At 36.9% G+C, this 21,343-nt stretch overlaps 1 protein-coding gene across 21 annotated transcripts in view; it reads right to left on the reverse strand.

The window, feature by feature from the left end:
• st3gal3b (ST3 beta-galactoside alpha-2,3-sialyltransferase 3b) overlaps positions 1-21,343 on the reverse strand; it is a 165,918-nt gene that overhangs the window by 29,093 nt on the left and 115,482 nt on the right. For 3 of the 21 annotated variants that reach the window (XR_015477672.1, XR_015477671.1, XR_015477670.1), the window contains one exon: positions 20,821-21,323. The exons of the other annotated variants lie outside the window; for them this stretch is intronic. The gene's annotated coding sequence lies outside the window, so the exon portion shown is untranslated. Of the gene's footprint in view, positions 1-20,820; positions 21,324-21,343 lie in introns of those variants that run through there. 21 annotated transcript variants of the gene reach the window in all.

Consider the following 21,343-nt stretch of genomic DNA (forward strand, 5'->3'; position numbering starts at 1 on the left):
AATTTTATAGTGGGGAAATCAAATATTATGATAATCAATGGTTACAAGTTTCCATTTTTCAAAATATCTTCATTTGTGTTTGATAGAATAAAGAAATCAGGTTTGAAACAAGGATGAGTAACTATCCTTTTACAGTCAAACTCTTTTACTGACAAAATGGAGTCTTTCCCCTAATCTAAAAAACAGATGTTTGTGTTCGTGAAACGCAGATCAATCAGTTGAAAGTACTATTTTTGTTTTACTCGTACGTGAGCTACATTCCACCTGCTGTCACACGTTGAGTTCAGATTGCTTGAACTAGCAGCAGTAACGTTAACAGGCCAAGATGAGTGGAGTTGAAAAGGAGGATGCCCAATCCTCTTGTAAGTCGGATGTCTGGTAACATTTCGATTTTGCAGTCATTACTTCAGACTCGTCCTCTTTTTGACACGCACACTGGGTCAAACATAGCCAAAGTTTTAAAGGCAGCTATTCATGAGTGGGGACTTAAAGGGCTGTTCACAACATTGCTGTTGTTACTGACAACACGCGCAACCTGGACATAGCAGCAAGAGAAGCTGGATTGATGCCTCACATTAAGGGCCCTATCATACAACCGGCGCAGTGTGGCGCAAGACGCGGCGCAAAACTCTTTTGGTAGTTTCAGCTTGGCGCAAGAATCGTTTTAAGGCGTTGCGCTACACTGCTTAAATAGCAAATGCATTAGCGCTCATTTCTGCACCCAAAGGCGCTCTGGTCTAAAAAGGAAGGCGTTCTGAGGCGGACTGCTGGCGCGTTGCTATTTTGAGGAACTATAATAGATTTTTCATTAGACCAAAACTAACCCGGTCTAAACTCCGGCGCAGAGTTGCGCCTCGCTTACACACTGCTTAATACGCACAAGAGAGCAATAGGCAAATATCTTTACATGTGAAAAAAAAAATATTAAGGATATATATAGGATATAATAAGAATAGATATAGGATATAAATATAAGAGTTAAAATATTACAAAACATATTATTTTCTAGCCTATATAAATATGAAAAATCACTGCTTTTATATGTCTTCATCTCGGGAGGCTTTTTCAGTTCATTCATAACAATTTGCTTTTGTATAATGTTATTATTATTAGCAGTATTATTTAATATATCCATATTTATATTTGTTTAATTAAAAACAAGCTTAGATTTGCCCACCTGTCAGGTTTTAGACCATATGGGGCATGGCAGGTGTATTTGGAAATAACTCAGTATTTTGACCAGACTTGGTCATTTTTTGTTCATTTATTCGTTTGCTAGAAATTAGAACTGAATTTAGAAATAGTTTTGAAACAAATCTTTGCGCTTAACAAACGAAATTATTTATTTATAGGCTAATTGGTGTCTGTGCGTAAAGGTTTCCCTATCCAAGAGCGAATGTGAGAGTAGTTCCATTATCTCTCATTCTCACGCAGTAGATGCTCTGTTTAACAGTTTTCTGTTAAAAAACTGTTAACTGTTTGCTAGTGAAATGCTCATTTTTTCCACTTAGACTTACTTTGCATCCTGTAAATAGCGAATGCGCTCTTGGCGCGACGCAGCTGGCTCTTAAAGAGAATGGGAGGTGAGACTCTAATTGGTTTATTCTCAAAACACACCAATAACTCATTAAGAAAATAAACTCAACCCTTTTAGCCAATGCACCTTGGCGCAAAGCGCATTTTCCCGTCCGTAAATTAGCAAAAATGCGTTCTGACACGCCCTGAAAGCGTTTGCGCCCTGCGTTTTGCGCTCTGCGCATGGACCGTCAAAATAGAGCCCTAAGTGTTAAGGCTAGTACACACCAGAATGCTTTTCGTTGGCGTTTAATGTCAGCATTAAACGAGACGTTTTTCAGCATTCAAACCCAAGAGATTTTCACTGGCATCAAGCAAAAGAGTATGCTAAATCACTTCTTGACGTTAGATGGTGCTACACAACTTTAAGCTTCTGACACCCCGCTTATAACACAGAAGAAGAGGAAGAGAGGAAGTTCACACGCTTGTTGTTAATGTTACTGGTGACTCGAACAAGCATGGATAGTTCAAATAGCAGCTCCTGCTCTAGCGAGGAAGAAATGATTATTGTGCAATAAACAGCTCTACGTTCATATTGCCTCTGGGCATCTTCTTCAATGTGCGCTCGCATTGACAATTTTGAGCTTAAGCGCTTCCAAATGCTGTTTACTGTAACTTCAGCAGCTCTGAGCACGTGAACAAAAGTGTCAACCTGATTGGTGGAGAAAGCTTTGACGTGGCACATCAAAACAAAAAAAACAAAAAAAAAACAAAAAAAGAGTATGAGGCGTTTTTTTTTAAATCACGGTTTTGTACCTGCCGTTATGCGTGTTGGTTTGCACAATCACATTGACGCTCTTTAATTAGTCACGAGGTGTTAAAAGTAGAGGGAAAGCGTGAGCAAAACAACGTCTCAGTGTGCACAGGCCTTTATGCTCATCCAATAATCTCGCATCACAAGCAGGTTTGATCAGGTGTTAATCGATTGCTTGGTCAAGTGAGAAAAGCCACTGCAACAGTTGTGCTCGTGACAAAGCAAAAGATGCTTAAGATTGCACCACACAAGCTTATCATGGATGTTGCTACTCGATTGAACAGCTTAATGGATATGCTGGAACACTTTCTCGAGCAACAAGCTGCAATAACGGCAACTCTTTTGAGCAGAGGTACGCAGAAATGCAAATCAACTTGATACACTTAAAACCTGCTTACACCGCTGGCAAAAGACTACAACTGTCCTGTCTGACGAAATAACAGCCACCCTGTCACTCATCATACCCTTGAAATCTATGATAATACAGAGCATGACATGCGACAAGAAGGATTCCACAACTATAGATAACATGAAGACAGCCATCCATAAAAACCTCTCAGACAGATACACAGAAGTTCAGGATTATCTTCTAGAAACTACAGCTGACTACCTGAAAATGTAGTTGTTTAAATGTTTTTACAAAAAAAAAAAAAAAAAAAAACTTACAAGTGACCAAGCAAAGCTTTAAGCTCTTACTGTTAAATTCACTTGAATAGAAAGCTATATTTTATTCTTGCACCTTTACTTATTTAAGAAGTTGTGCCTTCATTTTTTGTCTGTCACTTCAATAATATTTTATAAAAAGTTAAAAAAATTGTTTTATTTTCCAGAGACAGGCCTATGTAATTAATTTCCTAAAGAAGGTTCAGTTTAAATAAAAGAAGTTTAAACAAAAGAAATACATAAAAAATTGTTAACTTGGTAATTTTTGAAATAAATCTTTTATTTGCATTTCAGTTTTATATTCAATTTTTATTCCAAATATTGTGATGCATATTGAATGTAGATCATTATATTGTGATACACATTATATCGTGAGCTGAGTGCATCGTTACACCCCTACTCTTTAGTATTGTTAGTTTTCACTTAAAATTAATTTAATTTTTAGTTGATGGAAATCGTTTTTGATAGTTTACTTAACAGAAACACTGCATGAAAAATGATTAAGAATAAACACACAGATACATGCAAGCTTTTTAAACAACTTCTGCATTCCTTAAGGATATGAAACTGTATCCATGTAACTTAATGCTTATTCCTTGTGGACGAGTAAAAAAAAAAAAACTAAAGTATTGCTTTGATCATATCATGATCTGACATGATCCGATTCGATGAGAAACCCCTGAACCAGGACTATCTTTCAAAAATGATGTCCAAGGAAATCTTATCTGGTCATGGAGGGTCAACAGGCTGTGAATGGACCATTCCACAGGTGCTCAAAAGAGGAAAAAATAGCCAAGGGCTTCTTTGTATTATGCAAAAAATGTAGATGTTCTCAGAAATAATCACAATCTTTTCTCTCCATCTTTTCAGATACCTCATGCATGCTTAGGAATACATGGGCTATTTTGGAAAAAAAAAGTTTCCTGTTTATCTTTAGGGTTATATTTAAAAGGTCAATAAACTTGGGAGGTACACCGTTAAAGTGAAATGATCTGTTTTTATGGTGTGTGCTCTAGCCGACTGAGATGCAATTCTAGAGGCTCAGGCACGCTGTCGGACAGATGTTGTTCTTGCTGCTCTAGTTGCCATGCTCTGAATGCCTATAAACATATCAGGCAGGATGATGAATCTGGCTGTGACATTTCAACATGCAAATTTATACCACCACTGCTAGAGCCCAAGTCTGATAAGAAGTGTAAACCTGCGCTGGCGAAGCATTTCAGCCCAGAGCGCTGTATGATTCATACGAACTTCAGTTTGTATATAAAGCGTTGAAGGTTTACTCTGAGGGCCCCAGTCGAAATGAGCACATTTCGTGAAGCACTCATCCAGAGCAGGTCAGGTTCATGAAATCTAGATTCAGCTGCTCTTGACCGGGTCAGGAATCCAAACTCTATAGCATACTCAGATGACACTTCTTTTGTTCACAGGAATCTGAGCTATTTGCTCATTTTTGTCGTCTTAGTCCTGGTTCTGACCTCTTTCTGACATGAGAGCTGTGATTTTCTGAACTTAGTTAGGTCAAATGTATGGGCTTTGCACATTTACACTTTATATGGCCGCAAACAAGTCAACGGAGGCACTCAGTTGGGGGAAAATCACTCAGGCATTGTGGGCAAAAAAAGACTGTCAGAAGGCACCCAAAAAGCATGGTGTTTGAAGGGAAAAATGTCAAAAAGGTCCCAATTAGACACATGGGGCACTATTATACACCCGGCACAATGAGGCACAAGGCAAGACTTGTTTGCTAATTTCAGCTCATTTGTGGGCCCATAGGCGTTCGGATCTAAAAAGGAAGGCTTGTTGAGGCGCATTGCAGGCATGTTGCTTTTTTGAGAAACTATAATAGACCAAAAACAAAGCCGGTCTAAAGTCCAGCACAGAGCGCGTTAGTTGTGCGCCTCGCTTACACAATGGTTAATGCAGACAGGATGTACAGCAATATGAAAATCTCTTTACATAAGAAAAATAGTTAAATTATTAAGGATCTTATATAGGATATACATTTAAAGGATTCAAATATTACAAAACATATTATTTTCTAGCCTACATAAATATAAAGACTATACTTTCATGCCTTCTTCATTTCGGGGGGCCTTTTCAATTTATTCATAACAATTTGCTTTAGTTAAATGTTATTATTATTATTATTATTATTATTATTATTATTATTAGCAGTATTATTTATTATATCCATATTTATTTTTGTTTTATTAAAAACAAGCATAGATTTGTCCACCAGACAGGTTTTAGACCATATGGGTCATGGAGGGTCATATACACACACACACACACAAACACACACACCCACTGTTGCACTGAAGTTCAAAAGTAAAAGAATTTATGTTACTTATTACTTGATTGTTCAAGCTACCGCACAGAAGTGCTCTAATTGCCAACAGAGTTGTTGAATGTAAAAATTAGGTTAAATAAAAAATAAGGAACATTCTTGATTTTTTTCTTCACTATTATTTATTATTTTTTTATGTAATTATAGAAGTATCGGATAAGATTTCGGTATTAGCAGATACTCAAAATCAAATGACTCGGTCTCAGACTCAAGGACAAATATCCTGATCAGGACATTCCTAGTTAAAAATGTAACTAGATCACAATGTATTGTTATTAAAATACCTTCAGAATCAATTTAAGAGCGAATTGCAATTAAGAGCTCCAAGATATATAAAAAAAACTAACATTGTGAATTTTTATTCTGCGATATGTAATTGTGATATGATTTAAATTTCATTAGATGAGTTGAATAACTGTTTAGAAAGAATTTAGAATTGTATATTGATTGGGAGGATTCTGTAGGAAAAAGCATGTGCATAAAATATTTAGTGCCCCTCATATTTACTTACATGGTTACTTGTTTACATGACAGAAGTATCCGTGGTGCAACAGGATGAAATAGAAAGGACAACAATGCAATTATAAAGGTATTTAAAAACAACTAGTAAATATAAAATAAAATTTTAATAATAAATTTAATTAATACAAATTAAATATAAAGTAAATGTAATTTACTATACGTTATATATTACTATAGACCAGAGGTGCCCAAAGTAGGTGGCCCATGGAAACCTTTATTTTGGCCCCCACCACATCTGAAAAAAAGAAAAGAATGACGGGGAGTCGGTAGGGATGATTGTCATTTTAAATTTAGCGTAACCTTTAGTTTCTTTGTTTAATTGAGGAGTTGTAAAAAATGTAATGCTTCAGTTAAATGTTGCAAATAAATAAGATTTTTAAACTGTGAAGACAGTTTGTTAACAGACAGTGGACAATGCACATCGGTGAGCAATTCCATGCAGAGGCAGGAGCAGTTGACAAGGTATTCAGCATCGAACTCCATTGTGTTATAAATAGAACTGTTTATGCTTTTACTATAAAATGTTTATTATACGATGTCAAAAAATTATACTACATCATTATTTAATATGTTTTAAAGCAACATTTTATTTTGAATTATTAGCAAATAAATTACTCGTGTCAAATTAAATGCAATATGGTTAGGTATATTTAACTTTGACCCACAGCCCTCAATCAAGTTTGGTTTTTGGCCCTGTATAAGAAAAAGTTTGGACACCCCTGCTATAGACATTATTATAAGTACTATATGTGCGAATTGAAATGTACACCAAGTATGTTGTTAAATAAATAAGTCTATAATTAATGATGTTTTTGTTTCCTCACGTTGGCTTCGTCTTGGCCAAAAAGCTGTGCTTGAACAAACCAGAAAGAATGAATGTGACAACAAAATAAGGCATTTATGCAAGATATTAAAGGGATAGTTCACTCGAAACTCAAAATATACTCACTATTTACGCATCCTCAGGTGATCCCAAACCTTTAGGAGTTTTCTTATTCTGTTGAACATAAATAAATATGTTTTGAAGAAAGCTAAAACCTGTATCCGTTTGTCCTCCCATAGTAAACAAATTCTGTGGAAGGCAATGGTTACAGGTCTTCAGCTTTCCTCTTTGTATGTTCAGCAGAAGAAAGAATCTCAAACAGGTTTGGAAAAAGCGAAATGTAAATAAATAATGGTGACAGAATATTTGTTTATTGAAGAACTATTCCTTTAGCCACTATTCCTCAAAATAGGACTGCAGCTCTTATACTTTTGAAAATCACGCTGATAGCTTCATTCAGGCGGCTCAATCATGATGTTATATTCATGTACTGGAATGCTGATGTAAGGTGATGTAACATCTGTGTTTGTGTAACATCTGTGCCTGCTTGACTTTGCTTGCTTTCATCCCTTTCCCTTTTATTCTGTTCCTTTTATTGTATTCTATTCAATTACACAAGACTGAAACTACCCTTAACACGTCACTAGCACTTTTTTTAAACCAAAAATATCAAATGTACGTCAGATTATCACAAGTGACTATTTAACTGGTTTGAAAGAATAAAGCCTAGCTGTTGGCATGTTTAGAAGCAAACATCCACATGTTTGCTTGTCAACCTCTGGCTTGCTGCCTCATTTGGGTCAAAAGGAGACACGACACCTGCATCAAACTCTCAAAACAGACAGGTTACTACAGAAACAGCCCTACAAAGGGCAGGAAAATGCTGACTCTGAGTCTGACCCACAAAGAGGTCTGAAGTGAAATCAAAAGCCAGGAAAGAAAACAGACAAATAAAGAAAGCAGTTTCAACTTGCATAGTTTCAAAATCAGTATAAAGCCAGCCGATTCGAACGCTATCACACGATCAAATGGGCGTTATTAGTGGTTATCAGCTGATAGATATGGGTCAGTAGGGGCTCAGAAGACTGTTATCATCCATGCACATGGTTATTCAGCTATACATATGGATAATCAGCTGATGGACAATCAGACAACAATCATCACAAGAATCATTTATATTATTTATTAAATTTCCCATTAATTGTATTTTATTAACGTCTACCCCTACCCCAACCCTAAACCCAAACTTTACAGTTACAGTTACAACAATTACAGTAATGTAAAAACAGATTTGGATATGCAGTCTTCTCTATTAGTATAGTTAATTAACCATGTGGATGAAGGATAACAGCATTCTGGGCACAGAAGGCCGCTACTGGTCCTATATCCATCAGCTGATATAGTATTGCCAAGCATCTTCTCCTTCTAGTGGTCTGTTACTGAACGAATGACTCATTTAGAGAAGTTTTGTGAACTGAATTAACTGATTCTTTGCACAGATCACACATAATGACTCCTTTTTGAATCAGTCACCACTATGTTTTAATAAAAGGCAGGTGATGCCAACAAATATCTGAGCGTTTCTACATCAAATATATTATTTGGCTATTTGGCAAAATAAATTACATCTCATATTACAAGGGCCTCATTTGGCATTTCTGTGTGGAGTTTGCATGTTTACGTGGGTTTCCTCTGGGTGCTCTGGTTTCCCCCAAGTCCAAAAACATGTGGTATAGGTGAATTGGGTAAACTAAATTGTTCGTAGTGTATGTGTGTGAATGACTGGAAGGGCAACCTTTGCATAAAACATGATTAAGTTGGCGGTTCATTCCACTGTGATGACCCCAGATTAATAAAGGGACTAAATTGAAAAGAAATTGAATTAATTAATGATTACCAGGGCCAGACAGAATCTGTGGACATATTTTGCTATTTCGGCGCAGAATTCTGTAAAAAATCTGCAGATTAACGTGGAAGTATTTTGGGAGTTTGGGAGTAATATATGAAATAAAATAAAAATATATGTTTTAACTTATTAAATTAAATAAATAACATTTATTTAATGTTTACAATGCAAATCCAACTATCCACTTATTTGGTTAACAAAGCAAGTTTTTTCATGTAATATATCTACTAAAAGACATACTTCACAAACTGTATTGTAAATAATTCATATGAACGTTTTCATATTGGTTTATTTTACTGTAATTTAACAACTGAAAAAATATAAAAAATTTTAAATATAAATATTTAAAAAATAGACTCAATGATTGGCAAAAAAATCTGTGAAAAGTTGTGGATTTCTGTACACAGATTTTTTGTGGGCTTACATATTACTACTTAATGTCATTTTTGTCCTCTCTGCTTTCATTATAGTCAAAAGATTGGCAAGGATTGTTTTTAAATTCCTCTGGATGAGTAAACGATGACCAACTTTATTTCCATGCCTGAACTATCCCTTTAAGAGCTTGCAAATGTGTCATGAGTAATCTTTCCTGAAGGTTTCTAGAGTAAACAAAGACATGCTCTCCACAGGCGTCAACAGAGATAAAGTCATGTACACACTGTGTACTCCGGGACTTGCATTTTACCATCTAAATAAAGCTACTTCAGACTAAACCACAAAATATAACCGTTACACAAGAACATGCAACACTCCGACGCTAGGAATGTAACTTCAATAAAAGCCAAAGCAGGAGCCTGAAGGAGAAGTGACACACTTTTGCCCCGCTCTTACCATGTAAGGCTGAAATAATAAGGGATTAAAACGTATAGAAGAAGAAAGTGATGGGTAAATACATTCGGAGGACAGAAGCGGGAGGATTACCTAGTCAACAGTATTCTGAATGAAAATAATTATCGTGGGAGCCTCGTGCTCCTCTGCGACCTCCGGGACTCGTTAATTCAGAACGCTCTTATCGCACATGACGGCTGGCCCATTGCCAATTTTCAAATTAGGCTCCTTCACAGGTTTTTCCTTCAGTGACCTCTGAGGCGTTAATCCATTTTGAATGACTAAAACAGGTGAAAGCAAGAGAAAAGTGCACATTTCTGGAGAGGGCCGCTTGAACAAATCTGAGTTGTGTTGAGTGGCCAATATCAAAAGAACGGTTCAAAACAACTCAATGACAAGAGAAACCTAATTTTATTAATTACTATAATTAGTATTAATAATTTATTAAGTCGGGGGAGCACTTTGGCATAGTGGGTAAATCAGTCACCTCACAGCAAGAAGGTCGATGATTCGACCCCCGAGTGGGTCAGATGGCATTTCAGTGTGGAGTTTGCATGTTCTCCCCGTGTTTGTGTGGGTTTCCTCCAGGTGCTCCAGTTTCCCCCACAGTCTAAAGACATGCGCATAGGTGATTTGAATAAGCTATGGGTGTTTCCCAGTATTGGGTTACAGCTGGAAGGACATCTGCTACGTAAAACATATGCTGGATAAGTTGGGGGTTCGTTCATTCCACTGTGGCAACCCCTGATTATTAAAAGGGCTAAGCCGAAAAGAAACTGAATGAATGAATAAATTTATTAAGCTTTGGATACACCAAGTCGATGTCAAAGATAGGGCTGTGATATCACCTAGTGTGGCTATATGTCTGGTCATGCCTAGACCAAAAAGATGCATGTAAACAATAAACATATGGTAGCTGTTAGAAATGAGAACATGCAGAATAAATCCTGGTTTATACTTCTGCGTCAAGTGTTTGGCGTGACCCACGGTGAATGCAATGAGCATAGCCGTGCATTCATACTTCTGCACACCGATTCTGTTGCTCTGCAATAACACTTTCGAAACGCTAGGTGGCAGTAGATATTAATTTTCCTCTGTGTCGAGTTTCTTCGCTGGTGTTTTTTTTTTTTTGAATGCTTCCTTAATGTACAAGTGGTTTAAACTCACTCATTTTAAGGGCTGACGAGCAACAACTTTAACTATAAGGCAAACCCAAAACAAAACTTTTTTGGAGCTCCTTCATGGGACTCGACACCTGTAAACACTCATTCCAACGGACTAGCGTGTCTCTCGGCCCCGCCCACACTCATCAGCGCTACCAAGCCGACCAATCACAGAGCTTGCGATATGCATCGTTGCAACGTAGTTACATTTTTTTTAGAGGTGCCCATCAGAGACGGCCATGGCGAGGGCTATGCATACGTGTGCGCTTGACGCAGAAGTATAAATCAGCCTTAAAACGAGAGGATGCAGAAAACTGTAGTCTGTATTGTCATTACACAAATGGAAAGCAAAACTAGTGTTGCAAACATACAAACTAGCCTGACAGAAGCTCATCAATTACCCAAAGTCATTGCACCCAGCCAATTGCATGTAGGCATGGCAAAGTGCCTCATCTACAAACATTTTTTACACAAAACCATCTTTAAGGTTTAAAGATTGGTCTGGTAAAAAATATATGCAGTGAGTGGAATTTCTGGAAGTTTAAATACCATGTTGACTCAGAAGGTCTGCTAAGAAAAGTCAGACTGGTTGAAGATTATATCTTGCGTTAACAATTCAACATACTGTACACTACCTGACAAAAGTCAGTAGTTATCAGATTATCAACCATATTTTTAGGAGAGAATCCCTCTGTGGCGAGTGTTAAGTACTGTAAAAATGGCATTTTAACCCCTTCAGACCCTGCGTCCATTAGAATGGACATCACATGACATCCCTTTTTTCTGAAATTTGGAACATAATTCGGGTCTGAAGGGGTTAATTCTGTTTTGTTCACGGTTTGTATGTGCAGCACTACTTCTGGTTTATCTGTGTTGGAATGACAATACAGACTACAGAAAGATGTATCCTTGCTCACAGCTGCAGAACAGAAGTTCTCATTTCAGTCGACCACCATTGCTTAAATGTGTTCATGTGGAGCTTTTTGGTTCCAATGGGACAAGACACAGCCACAATGTGAAGACAACACAGTCAGTTTTTGGTGAAAATGGTATTTTAATTCTGCTTTGTTTTGGGTTGTATGTGCAGCAATAGTTATGGTTCATCTTTGTGAAATGACAATACAGATTACAAAAAAATACATCCCCAATCACTGCTGCCAAAAAATAAATAAAAAATTCATTTCAGTTGCCTGCTATTTCTTGGATGTGTTTATGTGCAGCTTTTTGGTTCCTAAGGGACGAGACACAGTCAATACAAGGTGACAACAAAGTCAGTTTTAGTCACTGCTAGCACACCATATAACCAATAACATGCTGTAAGAAATGAGTCTGCCTTGTAGAGGATTGAACCTACACTGGTATCACGATTCAGTAACGATTAACATGCCATCGATTCGGTTCAATTCGATATCTCGGTGCATCACGGTGCATTGACGATGCTTTCCGAACATAATAAAAAAAATTCTTCACAACACAAGATTTTTTAAATTAAAATGTATAAATATTAAATTATTTATATATTATTTGTAATACAATATTGTCCTTTAATACAAGCAGTAAGATATATAAACTGTACCTTTAATTTGACCTGCTCAAAGAAAGCACTCTTTTTGAATGTACCAAACAAAACTTCAATACATGCACAGAAGACAGCATGAGCATTTATAGCAAATAAACTAATGTCAATTTTATCCTGCTTGCTTTGAGAGCTGTCTTATGATTCGTCATGGTCTTCACCCGCTTAACAGAAAGGGCTGCTATTGGCTTTAGAAATGAAAGCACTGTACACTGATGAGTGATGCGGAAAGAACAGCCGCTGTTACAGTCTATATGCGCACAATGTGTGGTTATCACAGGTAATCCATAATAGACACAGTGGAGAAAACTCGCACATCAGGTACCAAGTGTCTGTATCTACAAGTATCACTTTAACAGCTGAGAGGAAAGGAAAAGTTACCTCACAAAATCGGCAGCGGGTCAAATGTCCAAAGTGTAAAAGAGAGAGAGAGGCAGAGATGTTTTTTTTCTTACAGCATTTCTCCCTAGTAGTGAAAACACGGCTCGTGTGCTGTGCCTTCTTCAGTGTCAATGAAAGACTGTCCAGCAAACTCAAAAACAGTTGAATTGTGCATAAGTATCTACCTTTTACATAGTAGAAGCATTTTATTTACTCGCTCTCGCCTCCTTCGTCATAGTATTCTACTGTGACATTACGCATTAGAGATAAATGACGTCAGTCCGTAATAACCGGTTATGATCTATTACTTAACCGATATCGAATTGTCCCCATCTGCATCGCGCTGTAAAGAAAAAACAATTAATTTTGACAACCTACTGCCTCGACCCAATTTCCAGTCTAAATGGTGTATTCATTCTCATTTCCCAAAAGATATGATAGAAAAGATAAATCAACAATTTGTTGTCTCTGCATTGTTTGAGGTGACTACATCTTGACTAAATGGTAACAACTGTAGAAAGGGGATGGGTGTGGTGCACAGGGAACCATCTCTTCAATGGTGTGGTAACTGCATTAACATGGAGACAGGCTGCGTCCGAAACCGCCTACTACTCAGTAGGTACTGCAGTTGAATTTAAACGTACTACTCGGCCGTAAGAAAAGTACGTTCTATACAGTATGAATGTGAAAAGTATGAATGGAATTCGGACTTACTACATCCTCCATTTTGACATATTCAAGTGACGTACCTGCGTAATTTGCGTCGCTTTACTCCCATTCATGAATTTGCTCGCAGGGCATCATAGAATAGTGCAGCATGCATGGGATGTGCACTCCAGAATCTTGCCGGAATTAGTAAGTCATCCGGGTACTTCTCGCATACGGTTTTTCGAATTCTATGAATTCGGACATACTACTAGGCTCACATACTGATTTTAACATACTATATAGTATGGAAGTATGCGGTTTCGGACGCAGCCATAGAGAGAACAGTTGGGTCAACAGTCAACAAGCAACTTCATTAACATCTAAAGACAAGTCTAAAGGCAACAACTAAAACTGTTATAAAAGTTTGAGATTAAAAATGTTAAATTCGATGAAACCAGAGTACTGCTGTGTACTTTGAGAATGCTATGCTGAATAAACATTTTCTATGCGATCTTCTATGTCCTCCTCATTTTTTCTTACCATGCATTATGATAGGCATATTTTATGCCGACTTTAACTGCATGTGGCTAATCTTGACAGGACAAAATTGCATGCTTGTTACTGCAATAAGAAAATAAAACGAAAAAATTTTATAATTCTGCCATAAAAGCAGCTAACTGCTTTCCAATGTGCAAGTGTGAAGAGTGCTCATGCCTCATTGCAGGATATTCAAGTGAACTTCAACAAGCTTTTTTTCCATAAAGGTAAAGCATCCATTTACAGTTCTGTCAATACGAACTCAAAAGATTGGCATTCCTTCTACCCGTGAGAGTCCACAGCGCACAAAAGCACAGAAGAGAGAAAAATACTTCAAAGCCGAGTGCAGCCACTGTTCAAAGTTACATCGGTGTGACTGTTTGACATGAAGAGAGTGAGTCGTCGGTGCTAGTTGAGAATCAGACTGAAGTTTAAAGCTACGTGCCTTTCTAAAGCCTACACAACTGCCCACACAGTCGCACATGCCTTTGTGCGTTCATCTCCAAATGAAAGACATCACCACACAATGGATCTCAATCTATGTTGTCACTACTTGAACAAACAAAGTGTTTTCCATTTCGCCACCAGGTTTCTGTCGTCAAAGGGAAGTGTTTCTATTCTGGCAAAGTAGCAGCAAACTTTATTTACAGGATTTTCACTGGTCTAGAGGTATGATTCTTGCTTTGGGTGCGAGATGTCCCGGACGAGCCCCCAATTTCATGTTACGCACCCTCTAGGGATGGTGCACAACATGAAAGTCAAGACAAATAAAATATGAAATTAAAGATATATTGGGGATTGAATTCAGGAGCTGACAAGGCCAAAATAACAAACAAATCCTTTATTTTAAACCTCAACCTTACCTGACCAAAAATGTAAGAAAAGAAAATACAATTAACTAACCCAACTACAAAAACAGAGGTCAAAAGATTTTACAAATACAATGGCGTCAAAGTCTTTACTATGCCAATATTATATACACTAATAACAAATTACAGAACAAGCAACCACATTTAATGGACAATCCAAAAAACCAACCATGATATTTGTGAAGATATGTCATATGACTTGGAAGAGGACTGGAGGGAACGTATTTGTGTTCAAACATCAGACGAACTGTATACTGTTGTTAGGGACAGAGTGTTTGATAAGATTATATGTGATTAAGCATGACGATGAATGGCTGTTATTGTTTAGAGATTACTCAAAGAAACATCTGCGGCATGTATAGAGTGCGCAAACTATATAAACGCTTAGTCAGATTTTTTTTTTTTTTTTTTTTTGCAGGCCCTAAAATACCATGCCTTTGACTGGCCAGTTAAAAATAAACACAGGCCAAGTTAAACTGTTTGAGAAGGGAGCGAGGGAATGCGAGGGGCTCTCGTAGCCTGACGTTGATCAAGAGAGAAGAATACAAGTCAGTCGTTTTTCATGCGTAAGAATTCACAATAGTGATAGGCTTCATTTGTCAAGTGACAATCGGTTAAAAAGCCACTTTAAACATGATACTCTTACAACTTAATACATACACGGGAGGTCACGTAGACTAGCTGGATATAAACATCTTTTACAGCTGTGGCTGTCTGCCGGAGCAAGAAAAACAATCAGGGACTGCATTTTTACATTTTCTGTAGAAAATCCGAGAGCAGCTTGCCTGAACAAAAACTGCTGCCAGGGGCTTTTATGCAGTTGCTAAGGCATTCTTAGGGGTTTATGACATTTGCTATATGGTTGCTAAGGAATTCTGGGTGGTCTCTGCAATATTCTCTGTTTATAGATATGGCTTGCGTCCCTCCTTTATCGTAAGACTAATGTTTTTTTTTTTTTTTCTACTTCAGACAAAATCAAACTGTTCTATCGAGACCAACAACTCCTCTCCTATGTGAGCCAAATGAATTCAGGTAACGTTAAGTCTTCTTCATACAAAAACTCTAAAACAAAATTCTACAAATGTTTCTAAAAGTCCAGGATTAGTCTCGTCAATGCAACTCCAGCACTTTTTATGTAAATGCAAAGCTAATCTTGATTAGGGTTGCCATTGAATAATTAATGATCAATTCATTGTAATTATTAATGATATATCATATTAATTATTATTTAATCCAAACTCACTTGTGGTCAGAGTAAATAGTCGAACACTTACATGAAAACAAATACTGTCAGTGCTGCCCAGATACTAAATGATATTTCTCAGTAATACATTTCTTTTCTAGGTGGCATGGTGGCTCAGTGGTTAGTACTGTAACCTCACAGCAAGAAGGTTTCTAGATCAAGTCCTGGCTTGGCCAGTTGGCATTTCTGTGTGGAGTTTGCAAGGTCTTCCTGTGTCCAAAAACATGCGCTATATGCGAATTGAGTAAACTAAATTAGCCGTAGTGCATGTGTGTGAATGTGAAAGTGTATGATTGCTTCCCAGTACTGGGTTGCAGCTGGAAGGGCATCCGCTGTGTAAAACATATGCTGGATAAGTTAGCGATTTATTCCACTGTGACAACGCCTGATGAAAAAAAGGGACTAAACCAAAGGAAAATGAATGAATTTAAGTTTCTATTGGTGAAAAGGATTATTCAGTTACTTGCTTTGTACAGATAATAAACCAAACATTGTTAGGAGATACACAAAAGCTTAATTCCTCAGTAGAGGTGTAATATTTTATTCATTAGAGTATTATATACTGAATCCACTTACTGTTGCATTGTGGTTGGATTACCACCATGGATGTCCATTTATTTTGTGATAATTCAATGGCTTATTGTCTGATATGCCTTACATATTTACTATGATTGCTTTGTCAAATTATCATATATCATAATTCATTTTACAAATCTACAAGCCTATTAGGTAGATTTAAAAAGTGATGAATGCAAATAATGCTCGACCTATATATACTACTGCATGGTGTAAGACAGTAGACTCATTGTAAGAGTAATATACTAGAGAGCGCTATAGAGCTACATGTCAACTAATTTGCTAGTTTGTCGCCATCTTTTGTTCTAAACAAACCATGTGGTAAATGGTTCCTGTGAGACACATTGGTTTATTTTCCAGAGCTAATGTGGATTCAACCACTAATGAACGTGAGTGATAAAAAAATTTGACTTATTTCTGTTACAAAAATACACCAATCCGCTTTGTTAGTCATACTCTAACACCTTAATGGCATATGGGTTACTCGTATAATGAATTTCAACTCTTTTAGAAACTTCAAATTAAAAGGCACAAACCAACACCAATATACAGCATGGATAAGCCAGAATAAATTTTAACTAACTTAGGTACACTTGTCCAACTGCTCGTTGACAAAATTTCAGCCAATGATATGGCAGCAACTCAATGCATTTAGGCATATAGACATGGTAAAGACAACCTGCTGCAAACCAAGCATCAGAATGGGGAAGAAAGGTGATTTAAGTGACTTTGAACATGGCATGGTTGTTGGTGTCAGACCAACTGGTTTAAGTATTTTAGAAACTGCTGATCTACTAGGACTTTCAGAAATGACCAACTCTAGGGTTTACAAAAAATGGTCAGAAAAAGAGAAAATATCCAGTAAGCGACAGTTCTGTTGGCACAAATGCCTTGTTGATGTCAGAGGAGAATCGGCAGACTGGTTTGAGCTGATAGAAAGGCAACAGTAACTCAAATAACCACTCGTTACAACTGTAATATGCAAAAGAGCATCTCTGATTGCACAACATGACAAACCTTGAGGCAGATGGGCTACAGTAGCAGATGACCACACCAGGTGCTCTTCCTGTCAGCTAAAAACAGAAAACTGAAACTACAATTTGCACATCTCACTAAAATCGGACAATAGAAGATTGGAAAAACATTTCTGGTCTGAAGACTCTCGATTTCTGCTGCAACATTTGGATGGTAGAGTCAGAATTTGGCATCAACATCATGAAAGCATGGATCCATCCTGCCTTTTGTCAATGGCACAGGCTCACTTTGGGCTCATTAGTACCAATAGAGCATCGTACCAATGCCACAGCTTATCTGATTGTTGTTGCTGACCATGTCCATGCATTTATGACCACAGCGTACCCATCTTCTGATGGCTATATTCAGCAGGATAATGCACCGTGTCATAAAGTGCAAATCATCTCAGACTGCTTTTTTTGAACATGACAATGAGTTCACTGCACTCAAAGGGCCTCCTAAGTCATCAGAGCTCAATACAATAAAGCACTTTTGGAATATGGTGGAACAAGAGTTTCGCATCATGAATATGCAGTCGACAAATCTGCAGCAACTGCATGATGCTATCATGCAAATATGTTAAACATATGCCAAGAACGATTAAGGCAGTCCTGAAGGCAAAAGTGGATCCAACCCAGTACTAATAAAGTGTACCTAATAAAGCGGCCGGTGAGTGAGTGTGTGTGTGTGTGTGTATGGGGTGTCTCTTGGTTGTCCACCTAAAACTATTCATTAGATTCCCCTATAGCATGAGGGTTAAATTTTCTCTTCTTGGTAAATAAAAAAAGACTATTTGGTTACTCAATATTGAGGTTTCATTAGTAGTAGTCATCATTTTTCTGAGCGCTGTTTCTAAAATCATCGCAGACACTGGAGCTTTCCTGACCCCTCATTTGATGACAGAAATTCTTCCTTGCATGAGATCAAAGCTGATGTATCAGAAGCCAGAGGGCAGATCAATTATCTGAGCACTTTCCACTATCCAGCTTGTTGCGATCAGATGTTCAGACAAATTTGGCTCTTTCCAGAGGCCTGAGGGGAGGGGAGGAGTGGAGTAATCAAACAGCTCTCTATTTTTCTTCCTCTGCTGAGTCTCTTTCACATTGACAAATGTCACCCTGTAAAAAAAAAAAAAAAAAAAAAAAAAAAAAAAAAAACTCCTGGTCTCCTGAAAACCCCGCAGTTGTGTTGGCTGGAAACTCCAGCGGCACATAGCCAACAGATTCCCACTTGACAACGGTAGCAAACAAGCAGGTGTGAAGCAGAGTATGTTCAAAAAGGAAGATTATGAGAAAAACCACACACGCTGACCAAACGCCCTGACCACTATTACATGACAGATGACTGGAAATGAAAAAAGCTGTCCTTGAGTAGCCGACTCCAGAGGAGAACAGAGTGCTTTTGCTTGCTCGTTGTGTGATAAGAAATGGGATGGAGGCAGAGTCATTAAAAGTGTGCGAGATAAGAGAGAGCTCATTCAGACCCTCCTGATTAAGAGGCTAATTCACTAGATGTCAGTCAAACCTGGAAGGACAATGTTTTACTATACGCTAAATAAAAAGAGAAGAAGGTCCTTGAAAAATAAAAGCCTTTTCTTCAATGACCATGGCTATTCATAACCCCTTAACCATAAAGACTACTTGTTAAAGGGTAATACTAGCATTTTGCTGAATTGATCAACGTATGATATAAGGGGCTGAAATTAAATACAAGTTTAGCAAAGGCAGCTGGCAGTGCTGAAAAGTAACCCTTGAAAAACAAGTGGTATGCTTCTACCTCCAATTAAGTTGAATATGGAGATTAACTTCTCTAACTAATAGGATCACCATAGCAGTCATTCTGACCAGTCTTAAATAAGATGGCATATTGTCACGTCATTTTTACATTAAAAGCTTCAATTGAGATATTAAATTTAAGCTTTGAATGTCTGTCATCATATTTAATTAAGTCATCACCCTAAAAATATGATTTTTTGGTAATACAACATTTAAATGTGTTGTTAGACTACTTGACCACGCACTAATATTTAAAAATGTAGAATTTGTGTTTGTCCAAAAACTTGGAAATTGTGTTTTATTTTACCAAATGTTTTCAAATTGCAATATTATTGGTAATAATGCTTCGAGCAGCTGGACTATTATATTGATGTTATATTATATATTATACTATTTTTATATTCAGAGTGCATTTGGAAACAAAGAATTACATTTATAGATTTTATAAATATTAATAACATCACATTTTCAGCTAAAACCATTTTAAGGTGAAGGTGAAAAAAAGTTAAAAAGTTACCATGTTTTAACAGTAATATTACTGTTTATCCATTATATTCTTTTTTTTTTTTTGAAGAAAAAGAAGAAGAAATTTTCTATTCATTCAGAATACAAAAATTTGTCTAAAACTAGTTAAAAAAAAATAGCTGTCTATCCTTAATAGCAAAGTGGATTTTGGTGGTCTTAAACCTTTGTTAAGTTCCATTCCGTTATTAAAAAATTTTATCAAAAAAGTTTGATGAAAGCATTTATGGGATAAAATAAACAAAACAAAACTAAATAAAATAATAATTCAATAAAAAACTAAAACTATACTATAGCATAATCTATTATATATCGTCAAGTCATATTTACATTTAAAGCTTACATATTAAATTTAAGGTTTGTATGTCTGTCATCATATTTAAGTAAGTCGTCACCCTGATAAAGTAATAGTTTTGGTAATACAAGCTTTAAATGTGTAGTTAGGCTACTAGACCACCCTCGAATGTCCACACCAAACATTTTCACTTTCACAAGCAGGGGACTTTTTTGTGGCACTGAATATGCCATTTCGAAAGACAAATATGAAGTAAAGGTATGTTTTTGACAACAGAAAGTTATGTTTTTGTTAGCAGGAAGTTGCTAGACAACAGATGCACGCATATTTAAAGTCACAGGAAAGTTGCAGACACTGAATTGCATGCAGTAATTTTGACTGCTATGATAGTTCTAGGAATAAATAATCATAGCTCTTGTGCAAATTTTCCACGCATTCAGAATACAAAAATGAGACAAAACTAGTTACAAAAATGGGTGTCTCCCTTTCAGAACAAAGTTGATTTAAATGGTCTAAAACCTTAACTTTGTTAAGTTCCATTCCATTATAAAAAAAAAACTATATGTTTTGTTTTTTGAATTTTGTTTTATGAATGGATTTTTTGGATAAAATGTAATAAAACTAAACTAAATGAAATGAAAAAAATAATTAAATAAAAAACTAAACTGTCTGTCATCATACTTAAAGGGCACCTATGGTGAAAAATCTACTTTTCAAGCTGTTTGGACAGACATGTGTGTAGGTATAGAGTATAGACTGTCATATTGGGGTGATATAAACACACCCAGTTCTTTTTTTTACAATTTGACAACACAAAAACGGTGGACCAATTGGAGCGGTTGTCAGACCGACCACAACTTGACGTAAGAGTGCGGTCCCTCCGCCCACCGAATTGATAGACAGCTGCGTATTAACATGTCCCGGTAGTCACGTGTATATTCATATCAACAAGACCAGATGTGCGGAAATCAACCGTGAATTAAAGGTCTGTCCAGTTTGCTAGGATCATCAATCATTTTCAGATGTGATCAAAAAGAGTGAGTTTTACAAGTTTCAAATGTTTTAAAACAGTGCAAGTGTGTAATGAATTACAGCGATCTGTGTGTGTGTTTGCACGCGCATAAGCTTTGTAACGACATTGTTGTGGAGTTGCATCGATGAGTCACACACAAATACTCATTGGTAAAGTTCTTATTGTAGTGTTTCTCACAAACGCTACGTGAGATCTTCTTCCTTTAATTCTGTCTGTTGTCTGACGCAGCCGAGGGAGGAGATTAGGCACGCAGAGAGGCACGTAGAAACAGTAGGCGGGGAGGACTAGCC

This window comes from Danio rerio, chromosome 2 (assembly GCF_052040795.2).
Source record: "Danio rerio strain M-AB ecotype USA chromosome 2, GRCz13ab, whole genome shotgun sequence".
In the NCBI taxonomy this organism is placed as follows: Eukaryota; Metazoa; Chordata; class Actinopteri; order Cypriniformes; family Danionidae; genus Danio; species Danio rerio.